At 43.8% G+C, this 19,153-nt stretch overlaps 1 long non-coding RNA gene across 1 annotated transcript; it reads right to left on the reverse strand.

Annotated features, from left to right (window-relative positions):
* Positions 1–1,585: 1,585 nt before the first annotated feature.
* LOC128415386 (uncharacterized) lies at positions 1,586–18,698 on the reverse strand. Its single transcript, XR_008330929.1, has 3 exons — positions 18,574–18,698; positions 3,971–4,036; positions 1,586–1,644 (listed from the first exon to the last, which is right to left on the reverse strand). It is a non-coding gene; the product is annotated as an uncharacterized LOC128415386 (long non-coding RNA).
* Positions 18,699–19,153: the final 455 nt, after the last annotated feature.

The following is a 19,153-nucleotide window of genomic DNA, read 5'->3' on the forward strand; positions in this document are numbered from 1 at the left end:
TTGATTCAATTCACATTTAAAGGTGAACCTGCCTAATTAGCACCTTCTAAAATAATGCAGGAACTGAAACAGCCATCCTTCAAAAGTTGCACTCTCCTGAATTTTTCAAGGGAGTTTGACAGCAAGGTAGAATGTACAAAAATGCATGTACCAGGGTAAAGTATGCATAAGTTAGCTGCCCTGAGCCCAGCTTCAGCTGGGGAGGGCGGGATATAAATAAAATTTATTATTATTATTATTATTATTATTATTATTCTGATGATGAAAATACATGCATTGCATTAGGGGAAATTGCTTTGCAAAAATGTGTATAGTGTATAGTAGGCACAATTGCACACGAACATTAGGAGAAATTGACATGAAAATATTGGTGAATTTTCATGAAAAATTCTTTTTAAAATTGCACATGAAAGTGGGAATGTGGAGAACTGAATTTAAGATTGGAAGAATGGTAAATGGAGATTTACCAGAACTGACTGGTTTGCCTTTCTGCAGGACTGGGCATGCTCACTGGGGACGGAATAGTAATTGACTACTTGAAAGAAGTGAGTGGGAATGGAGTATCTTGAGCAGGAGCTATCCACACAGTAACATTTCGTTGTTATGTCCTGTTTATAATGCTGTTTCTGCCTCGATATTATAATTTGCTAAAGCTGAAGATTAAAGTTTATCTTTGTTGTACAGGTGCTGTTTATTTTTAGGTTCTTTTTTTTAAAAAAAAGTGGAAAGGATTATTTAAACTGGAGCTTGAGGAGAATGTGCATTCGGCAGCTGTAATGATACCATGGGAAAGCTTTCATCCAACCGTCACTAAATGGCTGAGATGTCAAATAAATGCCACAGAACTTCAGCACACTGTGGTGCTTCAGTTCGCCCAAAACACATAGATGTCTCCTTGGCCATAAATCACCTCGGCTGCAATACGAATCTTGCAAACCTTGAGATAACAAAAAGCCAGCTGAAAACGTGCAATTTATGCAATTAATTTTTTTCCCTTTAATCAAGACTTAAAAGGCCAAGATCACACACTTCCTACTGTAAACTATGGCTTAGGGTCTCTCATATTTCCAGTGCTGCTTGAGGTACCATCCGTATGCACCATATAATTAATCACAGGGCTCTAAACTCTTGTTGCCAAGTCTGCATTTAAGCTTCTGAGGCTCCCCTTTAAAAGAGTTTTAGGAGTGCATTTAATTACAAATGACAGACATAGGGGCTTGCGCTGAAAATAGATCCTTTTATTTTGCAACTGGACCAGGAGGTCTTCTTTCTCAAAATGGAAACTCTTTCCCCCTACGATGCAATACAGGCAGAAGAGTCAGATCACGTAGGGTCTACCCACATGGCATTTCTTTATTTGTTTATTCATTATTAATTTATATACCACTTACACCCCCCAAACAGCTTCAAAGTGGTTCATAGCTATAAAATCAATACACAATTTAAAAATATACAATAACAATTGCGTCGGGGCATTAAAACACCTTTAACTGATATATGCAATAAAACAAACATTTAAAAAGTGTGGCAATTAAAACAGATGCACCATCTTAAAACAAAACAAAACAGCTCAGTTAAAGAAATAAAATCTGAAGTTAGTTCAGTTCAGGGAAATGCTTGACTAAGGAGGCTTGTCTCCAGGATCTTTATCCTCTTCATACATTTAATATAGAAAAAAGAAAGAGAAAATCACAAGTAACAATTGCTTGAAAGAAAAGGAAAGAGAAAAGAAAAAGAAAAAATACATATTTGATAGTGTTATATTATCTATCTGTCTGTCTGTCTATGGTAAAATCTCATGAGACTCTTAATCTCAAGGTTGTGGGATTGAGCCCAGGTTGAGGTGGTGATGATGATGATTAATCTGGATTCAGTTTAACAGGAAGCCACAAGAACAAGGCTTCCTTGCCAACCTACATGACCCTAGGCCAGTTACATTTCCTTTTCAAGTGGGAACAAGTGGGAATGGGAGCACCCTAAATTTAGGGCAGCTCAGCCAATTTCCCCACACTGGGCACCAAGCCAAGGGGGTGCCACAGGGCACTGCAACTATGATGTAGTGTTTGCGCAGAACGGAAGGAGAGAGGCAGGGTGCCAAATTTTGGGTTCTCACAGGGCGCTGCTGAAAAGTGAAAGACCGAAGTCTGCCCCGATTCTGAAGGATGAGGCAGAAATACTTACCCTGCCGCATTTTGCAGACCAATGCCTACTGCCCCAGAAAACCCTTGTTTAAGGATAATTTCCTGGAATAGTGGAGGCTGGGAGGAATCGTTTTGCCAGTATTTATGTCCTTTTGACTAAAGACTGTTACAGGAATAATAATAATAATAATAATAATAATAATAATAATAATAATAATTTATTTGTACCCCGCCCATCTGGCTGGGTTTCCCCAGCCACTCTGGGCGACTTCCACAAAGACCAAAAATACACTAAGATGTCACACATTAAAAACTTCCCTGAACAGGGCTGCCTTAAGATGTCTTCTGAATGTCAGGTAGTTGTTTATCTCTTTGACATCTGATGGGAGGGCGTTCCACAGGGCGGGCGCCACTACCGAGAAGGCCCTCTGCCTGGTTCCCTGTAGCTTTGCTTCTCGCAATGAGGGAACTGCTAGAAGGCCCTCGGCGCTGGATCTCAGTGTCCGGGCAGAACGATGGGGGTGGAGGCGCTCCTTTAGGTATACTGGGCCGAGGCCGTTTAGGGCTTTAAAGGTCAACACCAACACTTTGAATTGTGCTCGGAAACGTACTGGGAGCCAATGTGGTCTCGGCGGCCGCCCCCAGTCACCAGTCTAGCTGCCACATTCTGGATTAGTTGTAGTTTTCGGGTCACCTTCAAAGGTAGCCCCACGTAGAGCGCATTGCAGTAGTCCAAGCGGGAGATAACTGGAACATGTACCACTCTGACAAGACGGTCTGTGGGCACATAGGGTCTCAGCCTGCGTACCAGGTGGAGCTGGTAAACAGCTGTCCTGGATACAGAATTGACCTGCGCCTCCATGGACAGCTGTGAGTCCAAAATGACTCCCAGACTGCGCATCTGGTCCTTCAGGGGCACTGTTACCCCATTCAGGACCAGGGAGTCCTCCCCACCAGCCCGCCCCCTGTCCCCCCAAAACAGTACTTCTGTCTTGTCAGGATTCAACCTCAATTCATTAGCCACCATCCTTCCTCCAACTGCCTCCAGGCACTCCAGGAAGCCTGGACGACAGAAAGCATTGCCTTGAATGGATTTGCCGTCCTCTCTCTCTGAGAGCAATCCGGACAAATATGAAGGGCCATCCTAGTGCAGGCCTTGGAGTTTGAACTTCAACTTGGCCGCTGAGATTCATCTGAATCTAGCCGTCTCCTGATTATTAACGTTTATATATCTCCAGTCAAACCATTTCCCCCTTTATGTTGTGCTATCAGCTACACCAAAATGGAACCCAGTTTCCATAACAGAAGTCTGATCTATAATTTAGACTCCAGCGATTGATTATATCCCCACAGAGCTTACAAAAGTAAAACAACACTGGTAGCCGCATTGTTGGCTACCCTTTCTTACTACAATAAATAATTTTGGTATGATCCCATCTTGTACCATTTTTTAGAAAAGGTCAGGCTGGTGAACCAGGAAACTATAGATGTATTAGCCTGGTATCAGTTGTGGGGAAGTTGTATATTCAGTTCTTCAGCAATAGATGTCTTTGTTTCTTGGGTTCTGAGAATATACTTACAGATATTCTCAGGTGGCATTTTGAGAGAATCATTGCACCCTTGATCACTCTCTAGTCCTTTCCCACCTACAAGACACTTGCAAGGGAAACAGTTTAGTGCCTTCATAAATTCAAAGGCAGCTTTTGATTCTATCTGCGGTGTCAAATTATGGCAGTATGCTGCTGAATGTTCGTTGCTGGCTCTTGTGCTTAGACGCAGTTTGCAGGCTTTTTTCACCATCACCTGGTTGGCCACTCTGAGACCAGGACTTTTCTTATGTTATTATGGTCCTCCATTTCCCTTTATGGAAGTCGATACTGGAAAGGGCCCTGAAGCTGCAACGAGAGACCATATTCTTGGAAACAATGGCCTTTGATCATGAACTTAGCTCAAGCTGAAGAGCTATGCTAGTAGTTTGGCCACTGATGAATAAGCCACAGTTTACTTTAGCTCGAGAGTGAAACATTCTGCCTGTATGAAACCTGAACACCCCATAAAACACTTGCTGACTTGCTACATATATGCAAAGTGGAAACAGACCCATAGTGCAGTAATTGCTCAATTAATTGCAAGTGGGTGCAGAGTCATGCCTAACTCCCATTCCTGGCTTCCCTGTTTACAGTAGTTTTTATTTTATTTTATTTTTTAAAACAAAGCAGCATACTTGAATGAAATGTAAGAGGGATTAAAACAAGCATCCATTCATTAATCCATCTTTAAGAGGGAACATTTGAAGATTGTTATCTATTTTCTGAAGAAAGCACCTATTATGTTTTCCTTCGTCTCGGAGTACAAGAGGGAAGAGAGCTACAATAAAAGACTCAAAGCTCCAAACACAAACGCCTGGAATTAGATTCATAAAAGTTTCGCTGTGCTTTTACTCCTTTTAAAAAAATACATTTTCAGCTCACGATTTTGCAGACAGCGATCAAAACTCTGCTCAGCACACAGTGTTGAAAGGCAATTAGTGTCTCATCCTTTCAAAATAGTCGTCCCCCCCAATCAAAAGCAACAGATAATCTTTATGTTTGGCCTTTTGTTTGATGGGGAGGGGAACCATATCAAAATGCTACCACCAGAAATTATTTGAGGGTTCCACTGGCCTCAGCTTCATTTTTTTCCCCATTTTGAACCTCCCCTTTTTGTGATTGTAAGCTGTTTTAAGTTATTTTAATGCTGTATTTATAATGGTTGCAACCTGTTCTAGGACCTAAGGATGAAAAATGGGTTAATAACAACAATAACAATAACAATATCCTTGAAGGATGGGTGGCTGTAAACTGTTTAAATAAAAAATGGTCCAGTAGCACCTTAAAGACCAACTAAGTTTGTTCTGGCTATAAGCTTTCATGTGCATGCACACTTCTTCAGATGCACACGAGAGCTTATACCCAGAACAAACTTAGTTGGTCTTTAAGGTGCTACTGAAGGGACGCGGGTGGCACTGTGGATTAAACCACAGAGCCTAGGACTTGCTGATCAGAAGGTCGGTGGTTCAAATCCCCACAACGGGGTGAGCTCCCGTTGCTCGGTCCCTGCTCCTGCCAACCTAGCAGTTCGAAAGCATTTCAAAGTGCAAGTAGATAAATAGGTACCGCTCTGGCGGGAAGGTAAATGGCGTTTCCGTGCCCTGCTCTGGTTCACCAGAAGCGGCTTAGTCATGCTGGCCACATGACCCGGAAGCTGTACTCTGGCTCCCTCGGCCAGTAAAGTGAGATGAGCGCCGCAACCCCAGAGTCGGCCACAACTGGACCTAATGGTCAGGGGTCCCTTTACCTTTACCTTTAAGGTGCTACTGAACAATTTTTCATTTATTTTGACTGCGTCAGACCAACACGGCTACCTACCTGAATCTGTAAACTGTTTGCTAACCTTAATTGTTAGCTAGTAAAGCTAATTAATGTGGCTGCCACAAAAAAAAGTCAAAACCCACATTGGCAACTACCAGTTTTGGTGGCAACCAGTGAGGTGGAGCCAGTGGTGTAGCATGGAGGCAGGGGTGATCATGGCCCTGGGAGCAAATTTCTGCCTCATGACAGACTTCCTCATCAAGGCCAGAGCCTTGGGGAGGCAAGCCATGCCTGGGCTGGGCCTTTGGGGCTGGGGCAGCAGGGCCACCTCCTCCTCCTTGTGATTGGTGAAGGGACATTCGAGCACACGCCACCCTTGGGCTGGCTGAGAGGGTGCTGTCAGCATCTGGGAGTCGACAGTCCAGCTGGATCGTCTCCCTCTCAGCCTTCGCGCTGCGGAGATTCATTGACCTCTGGCTCCCACGTAAATCAGCGACTCAATCCTGCTGACTTGAGCACACTTTACTTAGCAGAGTAAACTGCACAACAGAAGCGGCTTGAGGCTGTGGATACACACTAAAACTACGGATTTATTTTACATAAATCAGGACAAAGAAACATGTCGTCTCTCCTTGCCATCTTCTCGGAGCAATACACAGAGCGGAAGTTCTGCTCATGGGACCCAGCAGTCTGTCCTGGAATGTAAACAGACATGTGGCATGTAACAATCCCACATATCTGCAACAAAAGGTGGAATGGAATCTCCCAACAGGTGCCGCAGTTGCCTCCCACCAATGAGAGAGGGAGAGAGGGGAAGGCAGGAAAGCATTTTTAGGGCCACATGTATTGCCCAGAGGGCCACACTGCAAGGACAGGATGGTGAGGCGACACAGTAGCGCTCCTGGCTTCGTGATTCTCTAACTTACCGTATATATGCTTCTAGGTTGGGGCTAGTTTACAAGGAGAGACTCCCTTGATTAGATGTTGGTTGGCGAAGGGACTGACTGCTACCCAGTCCACCAGTGGGGCGCAACACTTGCTTGGTCCCAGGCACCAGCAACCCCTGCTATGCCCCTGGGTAGAGCAGTTGGGGCAACATTGCTCTCCTGGCTTCCCAACACAGCAGTGTGCTGGCATTTATCTCTTATCTCTCTCGCCCTGACCTAGCCACTGTGATCCATGCGACGGTCACCTCCAGACTGGATTATTGTAACTCGCTCTACGTGGGGCTGCCCTTGAGACTGACCCAGAAACTCCAGCGGGTGCAGAATGTCGCGGCGAGACTCCTTATGGGGTCTTCGCTGCGAGACCACATTCATCCGGTGCTATATCAGCTGCACTGGCTCCCGGTGGAGTACAGGATCAGGTTTAAGGTGCTGGTTTTAACCTTTAAAGCCCTATACGGCCTAGGACCCTCGTACCTACGGGACCGCCTCTCCTGGTATGCCCCACAAAGAAACCTACGGTCTGCAAATAAAAACATCCTGAAGGTCCCAGGCCTCAGAGAGGTTAGGCTGGCCTCAACTAGAGCCAGGGCCTTCTCGGCTGCGGCTCCAATCTGGTGGAACGCTCTGTCACAAGAGACTAGGGCCCTGCGGGACCTGACATCTTTCCGCAGGGCCTGCAAGACAGAGTTGTTCCACCAGGCCTTTGGTCAGGGCGCAGCCTGGCTCCCTCCTCTGGCAACCTGCACAGAGTTTTGCTTAATGGTTGCCATCAACTTGATTTTAATTAATTTTTATAATGAAATATTTTTAGAATGTTGGTTTATTTGATTGTTTGATTATTTGATTGTTGTTAGCCGCCCTGAGCCCGGCTTCGGCTGGGGAGGGCGGGATATAAATAAAATTTATTATTATTATTATTATTATTATTATTATTTACCAAAAGGGAGAGGGGAGAGGTGGGGAGCTTGGCACTGTGCAACATGTCATTGCAGGAGCATCAGATTGGCTCCACCCTATTTTGTGGCAAATGATGTCAGAAAATCTGGCTGGGGAGGGAGAGAGACATTCATCCTTCGACATTCCAGAAACCCACCCACATGCTACCCTCTGCACTAAAAGGATTGCAGTTGAGCCTCTACCTTTGAAGGCATTATGCCTGTTGGTAGCAATCCAGAGAAAAATCACGCTCAATGCCCACTGAATTCGTGGGGCAATTAAAAGTTAGTTGGGATAATAGGAATCCCATTGATTTCAATAGGAATCAAGTCCTTTCCCCTCCATGGTTCGAGGCCACAGTTTTGGGCAGCAACTTGACATGGGAAACCAGAGCTCAAGAAGAACTTTGCTTCATGAAGAAGTGGTATTTATGCTGAAAAGTCATTTTGTATTCTGCTGCTTAATTACACGGCCCCCGTAGTCTTTCTGCTTACACGTCAATTATTTTATTGTCGGTAGATAGTAGAAATCACCAGTTTGACTTCCTGCATACCATTCTTGCTGACATAAACCTTTGGTTGTGTGGGGGGGGGGTTTAAAAAAATTGAAACACTGCTGTATGCTGTTACAAATCCATTAATTTCAAACTCTGATATATTTGAATGATTCCAACATTCTCTTCAATTCACATTAAACAAAACTCGCTGTGGTGCAAGCCAGAAGGAGTCGGGTTAACTTTAAAAGCCAATTAGTTGCATATAGCTTATCCTCATGTAAGAAAACAAAGGGTGAAACCCAGCCAAAGTTCAGCATTTTAAGGTCCAATTGAAACACACGGTTAACCCTTTCATTGTCAGTGGGACTTAGAAGTGCCGAACTTTGAGTGAATGGTGGCCAAGCAAAGAACATCGTTCTGTGAAAATTATGGAAGTGAGGGGAAAGAGGAGTTAAACCTCTAACAGGCCCAGGAGGTGGGGGCGGGGAGAGTCAGTGTATTTGCCTGACATATTTTGAGATGGCCTCTAAGCTCCCTCTGCAACCTCTTTAAATGTTATTTTGAAAGTTGTGTTGACACCACACAAATTCTTTGGCAAATACTTCGGAAGCAGTTTCCTTCTTGCCATTGTTGTCCTTAAGGGGGATTTTGTCTAAACATGGGACTGAGAGTCTGTGGCCCTCTAGATCAGGCATAGGCAAACTCGGCCCTCCAGATGTTTTGGGACTACAATTCCTATCATCCCTGACCACTGGTCCTGTTAGCTAGGGATGATGGGAGTTGTAGTCCCAAAAAATCTGGAGGGCTGAGTTTGCCTATGCCTGCTCTGGATGTTGGGCCCATTGGCCTGAGCTGGCAAAGCCAATTGTCAGGAATGATGGGAGTGGATAGTCCAACACATGAAGTACCAGTGTTTCTCCATCCAGGTTCTAGTGAATGTTGTTGTTTAGTCGTTTAGTTGTGTCCGACTCTTCGTGACCCCATGGACCAGAGCACACCAGGCATTCCTGTCTTCCATTGCCTCCCGCAGTTTGGTCAAACTCATGCTGGTAGCTTCGAGAACACTGTCCAACTATCCCGTCCTCTGTCGTCCCCTTCTCCTTGTGCCCTCCATCTTTCCCAACATCAGGGGTTTTTTCCAGGGCGTCTTCTCCTCTCATGAGGTGGCCAAAATATTGGAGTCTCAGCTTCAGGACCTGTCCTTCCAGTGAGCACTCAGGGCTGATTTCCTTCAGAATGGATAGGTTTGATCTTCTTGCAGTCCATGGGACTCTCAAGAGTCTCCTCCAGCACCATAATTCAAAAGCATCATTTTTTCAGCAATCAGCCTTCTTTATGGTCCAGCTCTCACTTCCATACATCACTACTGGGAAAACCATAGCTTTAACTATACGGACCTTTGTTGGCAAGGTGATGTAGAATTACCCCACCACCACCAGTGCACCTGTATTAGGTTTGCATTCACTTTTTATGGTTATTTTGTTTTCTTATTCCTTCTCCTTGCATTTATAGGACAGTCTGCCAGATAACATAAGTAAGCTGGTCTTCCTTAGAGAAAGTCAGTCAATATACTGTAGAATAATATGCCGTATTTGTTCAGCCCAGACACTGAGCTCTAGCTTTGAGGGCCTTCTGGAAGAAAAGTGAGATTACAGGAAACCAGGCAGAAGTGGGAGCCAGGGAACCAGGCAGAGGGCCTTCTCGGTAGTGGCCCCCGCTCAGTGGAATGCCCCCCACCCCATCAGATGTCAAGGAGATAAGCAACTTTATAACCTTTAGAAGATATCTGAAGACAGCTCTGTATAGGGAAGTTTTTAATGTTTTATTATGTTTTTATATATGCTGGAAGCCGCCCAGAGTGGCTGGGGCAACCCAGTCAGATGGATGGGGTATTATCAGCAGCAGCAACAACATCATTATTATGATTATGTAACTTTAGGTGCCTAGGCAGGTGCCTAGTCCAGAAGGGCATGGAAAGAACCTCCAGTGCATTTAGCACCTCAAGGAGATGAGTGTAGTGAAGAGGCTATGAAGAGGCAAGTAGATAGCAAGGAAAGCACTCTTACAGATATCTATGTTTGTTTGTTGTTGTCATTATTTTTATTTTAGACAAACAGAAGAACTTTAAATCTGGCCTGCATACTGGATTTTATTTTATTTTATTTGGTGGGGGAGAGGAAAGTCCTCTTGTACAATGTTGGATACAAACTGCTGTTCATTATTTCCCCCCATAATGCAATATCTTGAAGTTGTTAGCCCTTGCAAGAATGGGATGCTGGAGTCGGTGGGCTGAACCAGCCTCGCTGAACACACAAATACACACTTTCTCCTTCCACTTCTTACCTAATTCTGTTTCCCCATTGATTATTTCATGACTAGTTTCCTCCCTTATTTTTTTAAGTCACTGGTTGTGTTTGATAAGTATTTTTAGTCCAGTGAGGTCCCCCTTAAGTGAAGGCAATGACAATCGAGGCTGCAAAAGCCATATGGCAGTGCAAGCTGGGAACTGTGCCCTAAACTTTCACACTTACTGCACATATAGGATCTTTTGGCTACCGGCCTGTTGCGCCCATCTGTTCCAGTGGCAAGGGACCAGCTTCAGACCTTCGCTCCTCACCCCCCTCTGCCCAGCTTAGATGCCAAACACAATTGTGTTTCTAGGGGTAACACTTAAAATAGCTCTGAGAGGAAAAAGATATATGGTTTCCATCAGAAGGCTTTTTCTCTGCACTAATATTATATGATTAACGTTTATCTTATGGCACCTTGGACTTATTTGACTCCTAAGACATTTCATACTTAATGAATTCTATGAGAAAACACTGGTAAAATGAATATGGGGCATCCACAAGCCTTTCTGTCCTTGAATCATACATTGAACGAAGAAGAAACCAGTCAAGAGCTTTGAGGGCAAACAGTAGGGAATTGTTTGCTAGATCCCCAGTGTCCTGTTCATAGGAATCTGGCTTTTTGAGAAGAAGTTGTCCTTCTTATTTATTAGCCTGGGATTTTATTTTTTTAATTGAAACTTTTGTATGTAGAGATATGTGTATCAAGTGATTTCTGGATCCACATCAGGATATTGAGGCCAAATGCCATTTATTTATTTATCTATATTCCATTTACGAATTGTTTCCTATAAAATCCCTCCAAGCCATGTCACGTTAAGGACATCATCATCATCAACAAAAACACAATTAAAAACCATTCTCTGTATCAGCACTATTTCAAATCCAAAGACTGGGATAAAAGGTCAGAGCCATGCAACCACTCTAGCCAAATCTGAATCAACACAAGATGGAGTGTGGTAAAGGCAGCTGTAGCATCACCCTGGGTCAGATTGGGTTCACCTGGAGTGATCCAAAGCTGTCAAAAGGGGTGATCAGCTGGTAAGGAGTGGGAAGAGATACAGGCTGCCTTCATCCCCACCAACACATGTCATTGGTGGGGGGGTTAAAACCCTAATTAATCACTATGCAAGGCCCCCAATTTGGTTCAGAGCCAATCGGCATTGAGTTGGCCCTAGATCATCCCAGGTCCGTATAGTTAAAGCTATGGTTTTCCCAGTAGTGATGTATGGAAGTGAGAGCTGGACCATAAAGAAGGCTGATCGCCAAAGAATTGATGCTTTTGAATTATGGTGCTGGAGGAGACTCTTGAGAGTCCCATGGACTGCAAGAAGATCAAATCTATCCATTCTTAAGGAAATCAGCCCTGAGTGCTCACTGGAAGGACAGATCCTGCAGCTGAAGCTCCAATACTTTGACCACCTCATGTGAAGAGAAGACTCCCTGGAAAAGACCCTGATGTTGGGAAAGATTGAGGGCACAAGGAGAAGGGGACGACAGAGGATGAGATGGTTGGACAGTGTTCTCGAAGCTACCAGCATGAGTTTGACCAAACTGCGGGAGTCAGTGGAAGACAGGAGTGCCTGGAGTGCTCTGGTCCATGGGGTCATGAAGAGTTGGACATGACTAAACGACTAAACAACAACACGATCATCCCATGCCAGATAGTGGTTGCTCTGAAGCACCAGATCAGAGCCCAGATCAGATTGGGGGGCTATGCACAGTCCTAATAAAGATCTTCACTTAAAAGGTTTACAGAAAAAGGAAATGTTCAACAGACGCCAAAAAGACAATAGAGGTGGTGCCTGTCTAATGATGAAGGGAGTTCCAAAGGGATGGAATTGCCCTTCTGGTAAGATGGTATCTGCAGGATCCCTGCAGAGCACAATGACTGGTTGGGCATTTACTGGGTATCTTGTAGATGTGCTTCTGTATCTGCAGCCCTGAAGGACTAAGATGCCTGTTCCCCAGCACATTTTTATAGCCATTACTGCATGCATAATATCCAGGGCTCTGAAGAGGCTAGGAATTTTTACACCTGTAAAAACACAAATGACATGGCAGTTCCCAGTAATTTTAAAAGAAAATCACGGTGAAAAGAAAACATAACAATCCCTATTCATCTATCTGTGTTGGTTTCCCCTTTATCTCTCATTTCCCATCCTTTAATTTGGTTAACCTATTTTCTGCCTCAGTTTGAGATTTATTTATTTTTATAGGAAAAAGTAATCACAAAAAATTAAAAAATCACTGGGATGTTAGCACACTTTTCCCCCAATATACACTGTTTTGCAAACAAAAATATATATAATAATGCATTTGAATTCTGTATTCACCAATACGTGCACTTTATGTACTCTTTGATCTCATACAATACATGCATTTTTCCATACAGTTATGTGTTTGCAAAACAGCATCACAACTTTTGGAGAAGTGTGAATTCTTCAAAGGACAGGTACAATTCAGTTCATGTATAGTTTCAGGAAGAGTGAATTAGGTAGGTTCGTGAAATCAGATTTCTCCTATATCTCTAATTCTTCCCTTGACCTTCTTCTTGCCTTCTCATTTCTTGTTCCAGCTTTGGCATTTCAGTCCTGATATTTTTAAAACTAGAGTTCCCTGTTACGTACAAAATGGGAGCTCTAATGTCCATTTACAGTTCATGATCTTAAATGAGAAACAAATGTGACTGAGATCCTGGTAAGGTAACTGACATTAAACTAGCATTTCCTGACTTAGATATCATAGGGAACACTATTGTGACTGAACTGCTGAAGCCAGTGTTCAAATGGATGATATTTTGGCTTAGAATGGGCCTGCCACTCGTTTGTGGTTTGTTTCGCATCCTAGGATTGTTGCATCTGAACTGGCATGTTGTACTGGCTGTTAAGATTTCATATCGATGCTGAGCAGGAATGAAGGAGTACTTTTCCATAAGTTTTTGTAGCTTCAGATATTCTAGGGGGAGCTATCAACAGTGTTTACCTATTCAGAGCAAGTTCAGCGAGGATTTCCTTCACTTAATTGAACTGACTTCATGATGCCATCACAAAGCTGTCTGATTATGTGACGTCATTATGATATCATACTTCTAATTACTTGATCCCTAATTGGCTGAAACAAAGAAGGGTGAAGAACGCCTTCCTTTCTACAATGGCTTTGTTTTGAAAATACACCGGAGCAGCTGCTGATTGGTTTTCACTAAGAAAGAAGCAAAAAAGGGGAGCAATTGATTGGGATCAGGGAACACTTCATTCCCCAGTACTTATTCACCGTGACAATAGGAAACAGTCAATGTAGACTGCTTGATATGTAGTCAAGTAAGCCCTGCACAATTATTTGCAACTTTGCAAGCAGATCTAAGAACCCAGCTCTTCTTAGATTTCTGATAACCGAGACACACTTCCAGTCTTCAGTTAAATGGGAGATGCATTCTTGTACCTGAAAAGATTTTGTTGTAGAATCATGTAAGTGTAAGGATCATGGTTACTTGTCTGCAGCTGAGCCCGTTCTCTGTGTTTCTGAGCGAGTTTTCTGCATCTTAGATCTGGATAGATCTTCTGACTTACTCTGCAAGAGATGTTGTTTCTTCCTCACTTCCTGCTAGTAGGTCTTAAAGGTAAAGGGACCCCTGAACATTAGGTCCAGTTGTGACTGACCTTGGGGTTGCGGCGCTCATCTCACTTTATTGGCCGAGGGAGCCGGCGTACAGCTTCCGGGTCATGTGGCCAGCATGACTAAGCTGCTTCTGGTGAACCAGAGCAGTGCACGGAAATGCCGTTTACCTTCCCGCCGGAGTGCTACCTATTTATCTACTTGCACTTGACGTGCTTTCGAACTGCTAGGTTGGCAGGAGCAGGGACCGAGCAACGGGAGCTCACCCCATTGCAGGGATTCGAACTGCCAACCTTCTGATCGGCAAGCCCTAGGCTCTATGGTTTAACTCACAGCACCACCCGCGTCCCAAGGTAGGTCCCAAGGTGCATGCCCTAATGAGGTCTGTGCACCCATCGTACATTCAAACCACATATAAAGTTCATGGCTTCCTCTAAAGAATCCTGACAACTGAAGTTCACCCCTCCCAGTACTCTTTGTGGGAAGTTGTGTGTTTTAAATGTATGTTGTACTCTGTAAAGCTACAAAAAGAAGCAACTCCACAAGGGGAATGTGGAGAAGGGCCCTCTGATTCTGGCATCACATTTATGTAACTGATAAAGAATAAGCATTTGCTTGAGTCAGACATGCCCTGTATGATGTTGTCCAGTTTCCCTCTTTTGTGTGTGTGACTCTGCCTTCCATGCTTCCATGCAAATTCTGCACCTCTGCTTTCAGCCTTCTAGAAGATTATGTTCCCTATCCCCCCATCCATGCTCCCCAAAGGGAGAGGGAAAGAAAGACACACCCACACCCCACAGATACACTCTCTTCCTCAATCTATCGCTGTTTTTGAGGATTCCACTTTGGTTGCTTTTCTCCCCCCCCTCCCGGAAGACGTTCCTTTTGCTGGATTAAGCCCCCCCCCCACTTGTTCCCCGCTCCAAATAAGCTTCCAGAAACGCTAACCTAGTTTGATCTGACAAGCCACATCACACAGCTCAGACTCAAAAGGCTTGGACAGGGGTCAGAGTCAATCCAGTTGGGAGACAGTTGAGCAGTACTGACTGGCTGCCAAACGAACCCTTTCTCGCTAGCATCAAGCCCATACCACATTAGAGAAGAGCCAGGGAGTTGGGGTGGAGGCGAACAAACCAAAGTCCCTTTGTCCAGGCTTTGGTAGGTGTTAGAAGGCACACACTGTTTTGTTGAGGTATCTTCTCCCTGTAGTATCTGCCAGTTTTCTACTAGTAATAAATCATAATATTCCAGAGCCTTCATTGTAAAATTGAACCTTATATAACGTTTTGCATTTTTTCCTTCTCTTCTTGTATATGGAAGCAAGGTGCTCAATTCCAAATGGAGAAATCTGTGGTAAATGGCATGGTGCTCTCTTTACAAGGGACATCTCTGTGTGTGCTGTACGCATTTTCCTAACCTGTGAAAGGAGGTGTGGAGGGCTGGGTTGGTATTTGGGCTTGTGTCCTGAATATATACAGTGGTACCTCGGGTTAAGTACTTAATTCATTCCGGAGGTCCATACTTAACCTGAAACTGTTCTTAACCTGAAGCACCACTTTAGCTAATGGGGCCTCCTGCTGCTGCTGCGCCGCCAGAGCACGATTTCTGTTCTCTACCTGAAGCAAAGTTCTTAACCTGAAGCACTATTTCTGGGTTAGCGGAGTATGTAACCTGAAGCATATGTAACCTGAGGTATCACTGTACTCTATATTCTAATAGTGAACTCATTGTGTGGATGTTTATGTAGCTAAAATGGCTGCACCTAAGAACAAGAGATACCAGCAAACATGGGAAAGTTCAAAGGTTTCTAAGATTACCACAAAAAAACACTGCAAAAAACAACAACCTTCACCCATCCTAAGTGAGGAGGGAACCTCAAAAGCAGTCCAATGAGGACTGAGCATGCTCAGTGACCATGGTATGCTAATGAGCTCTTGTGGCAGGAAGTGAGGTAGTACAATGGAAAGAAATATCTAGAAAAGGTTGGCTGAGCCCATAACACTGTGTTGCACATTCCAGTTGTACGACAAACAGCTCAATATCCAAGGGAGATGCTATACTGTGAACAGTTATGTAAGAAACACCAACCAAGCCCGGCTTTCTTCAGTCAATTAATTCTCATACAGAAGATTTTATCAGTGTTCTGAATTTCCTCGCAGCAAGAGACATAGAGAAAGCTCTATGGTCATGATTTGGGAAGGGCACTGCTGTCTGAGTTGTGGGGAATTCTACAGTAGTCTTAATGCCTGTAGAAAGGTAGGGACAAGTTCTTCAGGTTGTTTGGCTATTTAAAAATTAGGCCATAGAAGCAATTTGAACTGCCCTCTTAGTAAACAATGATTAATCCACTATTTCCCAAATATCTGTTAGCTGAGGAACACTTCTTTCTGAAGTAATCTGAGGTGCTCTTTACTTTTACATCTCCTAATTTTTACTTTTAAAGCAGTGGTTTCCAATCTTTACAAGTACAAGGAGACCTTTTTAAACACAAATGTTTTTGCAGACTCCCACATGCTAATTGTTGCAATTTTCGGCTCTGTTAACTGAGAAAATACAGAAGGGAGGGGGAACCCATTACGAGCTCAGTGGCAATTTTAAATGAACTTGCTTTTTATTAATCACAGCAACAAATGCATACATCTGAAAAATAGTTGTACCTATATGTCCGAGACATATTTATTTCAATCAATCTACAGAAGAAGGGTATTGTCCCATCACCAGCGTTGGAATAGAACTCGATCAGTCAGTATGTCAGGCTTCTGAAGGTGGAGCTGGGTGCTGCAGACGCCATTTTGTTCTTTGCCTGAGGTAGCAAAATATCTTCAGCCAGCCCTATAACCAGGAGAGGACTTTTGTGCAAAAGGACCATGACCTCCATTCAGTTCTGGTACTGGAAACAAATTCCTGCGTGTGCCCAGGGGCACCTTGTTCTCTAATTCTGTGCCCTGACACAACTTATCTCACAATTTAAACAACTGCACACAAGGAAATTTTGTGGAGAGTTTGGAGCTCTTTATGCGTTTTCCGTGAATATTTCCATAGGGTACATTTCCCCCCGGCTACGGCTCTTGTTTTCATAGGGGCCAATATTGTGTGAGATGCAGATCTTCCTCCTGGTAGACAAGGGATGTTTCCTGGAGTCTGTGTGTATGTGCACAGGGTTAGCCATAGCCCCAGAAACGTCTCTGCATTCTTTTTGGAGCTGGCCGACCTGACTGGAAGAATCCGCGATCAGAAAGAGGAGGGACATCAAGAAGATTGGAAGAAATGTAAGGACTATTTAGCTAGATATTCTAATATAAGTAGAATTACTTGTAAGTACCAAACTGGCCTAGGAGTAAAATATGTGGAATTGTAAAACATTATGGATTTAAAACATTATGAAAAGAAAGTAAGATAGTAATTCGAATAAGTTAAATTTATTTGAAAGTGGATATTGGAAAACTGCTACAATGTGATCTATGGAAGCTCAGTTTGGGGGGATCCGAGGAAGTCACCTAACAATGATAACTAAATTGAGACTTTAACAGGATACATGTTTGTTTGTTTGTTTGTCTTTTTAATAGTGTAATGTTTTCTTTTATGTTTGTTAAAAATTTGGAAAATCAATAAAAAAAATTGATTAAAAAAAGTGTCTGCATTGGCTGCACTTGTCATCAGGGAGGAATTGGGACAAAGGGCAGAAGGTGAGCCACTCACACACCACCTTTACCATGGTGTGTGAGTGAGCATTTGAGTGCTTTGTGCTGTGGTTTGGGACTGTTGCTGTGGTAACTACAGTGTAGTTATACATAGTACACCTAGTCATCTGCCTGCCACATGTCCTGGGATCGTGCCCAAAATGAAGTGGGCTCAAACTCCATAAGGGAGAGTAGAAAGGGCCCCACTTTGCTCATAAGCTGATACTGGGGAAAGGAGGGAGGTCAGACACCTTTCTTCACACTGATTATGTGTGAGATGTGTTAAAAGGTGTTAAGGAGAAAGCAACTAACAGGGCGAGAGTCCCATGGACTGAAAGAAGATCAAACCTCTCCATTCTGAAGGAAATCAGCCCTGAGTGCTCAATGGAAGGACAGATCCTGAAGTTGAGGCTCCAATACTTTGGCCACCTCATGAGAAGAGAAGACTCCCTGGAAAAGACCCTGATGTTGGGAAAGATGGAGGGCACAAGGAGAAGGGGACGACAGAGGATGAGATGGCTGGACAGTGTTCTCGAAGATACAAACATGAGTTTGACCAAACTGCGGGAGGCAGTGGAAGACAGAAGTGCCTGGCGTGCTCTGGTCCATGGGGTCACGGAGAGCCGGACACAACTAAACGACTAAACAACAACAAATCATGTCTGCTTACGAGTCCTATAGAATTCAACAGGGCTTGCCCCTATGTAAATTGGGGTAAGTTTGTAGTGTTAGCCATATAGATTTTATAGTCATTGTTCAGAGAAGTGTGTGTGTGATAAATATATATAGAGAGAGGTGATAGAGATAGAGATAGGTGCCAGGCAAAACCTTTCCTCTTTAACCAGACCTTTGGCTAATTGACGTCTAATCCCCTTTTAAAATGTGTTGGGGGGATTATTGTGTTGTCCTTGTCTTTTATTTTTATTATGTATTTTGCGTTTTTATTTTGTGCTTTTATGTTGTGACCGCCCAGAGACCTGTGGGTATAGGGCAGTGTGCAAATTTAATAAATAAAATAGATATATAGCTATGAGAGATAGGGTGAGCAAGACTGCATTACCTGGCTGGCATTTATTGCTTGGTAGGCTCGGAGTTTCTGGACCTGGGGAGGGCAGCGCAAGGCACAGAGTGCCCTCTGGGAATTTACTCTGAAGTCACTGGTGCTGCCTCTCTGACTGCCATTGGTTGCTGTCCCTGCCATAGAGTTGCTGCTTTGGGAGTCCTCTGGGCTGGGAACCACTGTTTTAGAGCATATAGAGTAAGAATTGTTTATCCTCAGTCAAGCCCACCCCTGTCTTTTTCTTAGAACTGGATTGAACTTCTTAAGGACTGAAAATTCGGCTTGCGTTTTGTACTTTGGGGGGCTGGCTTCAAAGCTCTGCCAGAGTCAAACTGCCCTTTTCATTTCCCCAGAGTGTCCTCTTCTGAATTACAGTGTGTGAGAGTTAGAAGTGGCGTTTGTCACAATAATGGTGGCCCCTCAGCCAGGGAACCATTTCTCCCCTAAAATGTCATTTAGAAGGGGGCATTCTTAGAAGTCTAAAATGGTCTCCAGTTGAATGACAGTCTGAAGAGCTCTGCTAAGATTATTCCACTCTGCCGAAACTCTCCTTAAGACTCTCCACATTTTGTGATGTGTG

Source organism: Podarcis raffonei, chromosome 6 (genome assembly GCF_027172205.1).
Source record: "Podarcis raffonei isolate rPodRaf1 chromosome 6, rPodRaf1.pri, whole genome shotgun sequence".
NCBI lineage: Eukaryota > Metazoa > Chordata > Lepidosauria > Squamata > Lacertidae > Podarcis > Podarcis raffonei.